The sequence below is a fragment of the Zosterops lateralis genome (assembly GCF_965231275.1).
Source record: "Zosterops lateralis genome assembly, chromosome: 16".
In the NCBI taxonomy this organism is placed as follows: Eukaryota; Metazoa; Chordata; class Aves; order Passeriformes; family Zosteropidae; genus Zosterops; species Zosterops lateralis.
In genome coordinates, this window is record NC_139776.1 from 15,513,953 (window position 1) to 15,516,946 (window position 2,994).

Genomic DNA, 2,994 nt, shown 5'->3' on the forward strand with positions numbered 1-2,994 from the left:
TGGAGAGCATCTCCAGGAAAGGAGACTTCTTCTCTCCGGAGGACCTCAAGGCAAAAGTCCACCATGAGGGTTTCCTCATCTGAGGAGGGTTTAGAGATCATTATCTCTTACCACGATACCTCAGGCAGAGCAGCTGCAGTCTCTCACTGGGCAGAGCGGTCCACCGACATGCAGTCTCTCACGCAGTCAGAGGTCACCAGTGTGACCTGTTCTCCCACGTCAGGAGTCCATTCAGACACGGACAGTGTCCAGATGTGCCGTTCAGACACGAAGAGGTCACCACTTGTTACAGGGGACCTTCTTCTTCCACGTTTGGGGTCACCACTTGTTACCCCTGCCCTTAGAGGGGCAACACGTTGCAACGTGGTGTGGACCCTCACAGAAGACAGCATGCAGCAGCAGGGTCAAACATAGAAGGCTCTTTATTACCTGACTTCAATAACTTATATACATTTTGTACAGAGGGCCAAGATTGGCCCAAGGAGGTTACAACCTCCTGACTCCATTGGTCACTATGACCATCAGTCAAATTCTCTCTCAGAGAACAAGTATGCAAAACATACTGATAAATTCTAAGAATACAATATTGTTTATGTGAAGCAGCGTGAGAAAGCTGCTGCAAAGACTCAAACACTCGAAAACAAGAAATGCAAGGGCGACAATACACAGGAGCAGGAGGGCAGTTTCTCCCACCCAGAGGAACTTCTTAATAATTAAATTCTTGATTTGGCCTTGGGAACCTGATGGGGGCATTCAGTTTCTGGGCTGCATGGGGAGGTTGTGTCAGAATTCCAGAGTGGCAAGTACTGCTGAAGAAGAGACAGCAGCTCTGACCTCACTGTACCACCTGCAGTTCTCCCCCAAAGCATGGTGCAACACTTCCTCTTCCTGTGGCAGTTGCTGCACTTGCAACAAACACTGGAGAGGCTACCGAGCCTGGAAGCATCACTTTTGCCTGTTTGTGCTCAGTGGAGCTTTCTCCAAGGAGGTGAGGGGACCTGGAGAACTGGCTGTGGACCAGACGGTAATGACACCAGGAGAAGAAGCTCTTTCCTAGTTGTGAGGCTGTGGATCTCCCGACAGTTTTCCTTAGGGGCTCAGTGGGGTCTGACGGCACTGAATGCAGCCGAATGCAGGGTCTGAATGGCTGTGGCATGTTGGTTTGTGGCCAGTATCTCTGGACTTGGGCACCTCTGGACATTGGTTGTGTGGGTGCATATGGAAAGGTACCATCCATGGAGCATGGCACTCAAATCTGCCTGCCCGCTCCAGCCACAGATGGTTGCAACAAGCCACATGAAATATTCCCTGTGTTGACTACCCTCTGTCTGGGTTTACTGAAGCAGCTGGTACTGGCCATACAGCCCTCAACCTGCTCCCACCTCTCCATGAGCTGTGGCTTAAAAACCCCGGCGGCTTCAGGAACACCTGAACCAGCCCAAGGGACTGGTGGCACCTGGCCTGACCAGCTTCATCAGATGGATACTCTGCCTCTGTCATGGCAAGTGACTGGGTGCTTCCAGAAGGATAAAAGAGTAAGTCACAGGGACTTGTGACTGCCAGCAGGGAGAGTATGGGGGTTCTGGTAGTCCCCCTGACCCTGGGGGGAAAGTAGCTGGCATTTCATAGCAGCTTCCTGCTTGGGGGAACCCACATCTGGGTTTCCAGTGCCCTAGTGATGGCTTGTTTGTGCTTCCCCCTTTAATATGAGATGATAGTTCACTGGCTTTTAGAAAGGACAGGCTGATACAGGTAGTACAACCTGCTGCAGCCACCTGGGATCATGCAGATTCTCCCATCCTGTTCCATCTCCCATCTCTGCTGGTTGCCTGGACCCCAGCATTTTTTTGCTGTCTGGAACATGCTCTAGGAGTCATATCTGAATGCAGTAGGTCAGACACCATTGTGAGCAGGGATGTCCATTAGAGCTCTCTTCTCCAGGAACTGCAGAAAATGATTTCTATGGAGAAACGGAACTAGTGCTGACACATAGCAATTGAGGGAGGCACAGGGTGCTGCTGTGGGACTTTCTAGTACAGAGGGACACCTCCACAAACCAGCTGTGTTCTCTTCTGACCCTGGATGAAGGCTGCCCGTGAAGGTCTGATCTTCATTCTTGCTCTTTGCTTTGCACACCTGCCAGCAGATAAGCACAACCAGTGGTACCAGATGTTGCCACTGTACCTCTCCTGCACTGCTTGTCCATATGTTTGCAGGATGCCCCAGCCTCCACACAGCCTTGGCTCTTGCTGTCATGTGCACAAGTCTCCATGTTTGGCTTTGGAGCAGACAGTGAAGGGAACTAGCACTACTACTGGAAAAAAACCTGCTGGTTCGGAGCCTTACACAGGCTGAGAGTCCATGACACTGATGTCGAATTCAGCCTTATCAAGAGATGGGCACATGAAGGCAGGACTGTATTCTACAAGTGATGCATTTCCAAGAAACTGGAGCCAGTCTGTTTGGCCAGGAATGGGCCAAAGGGCACTCGGCATCTGTCCTAGCTCTTCAGCTTGCTGCTCCACTCTACCACCTTGACTCACAGACCCTGTGATTCGCAGGGTTTTGGTACTGCTTGTACCGGTCCTACCAGCTGGGTACTGTGGGTGCCGTTCTCCCACAGCAGCAGCAATGTTGCATTTAGCTGAACATAGGGTGAGCACAGTTCTGCCCATGGTGGTTGGGAGGGACAAAGGAGAGATGTTGGGGCTGGAGGTGGGCATGGAGCCTGTGAACTGCCGTATGTGGCCCTGCAGGACTGTGAAGCCAGTGGTGGACAGCAGCTGCTCAAATGTGGCTGTCTGCATGACAGAGCTGATATTTCCACCCACAGTTGGCTTCTGGGGGAGGTGTGTAGTTATTCTTAAGGAAGAAAGATGCTCCCCTCACCCTGCCCAGTCTTTTACTAAGACTTTTATTCATACAGTCTTTAACTAGGGGAGTATTTTTTTAAACTGCATCAAGGAAGAGTAAGAAGGGAAAAATAAAACATGG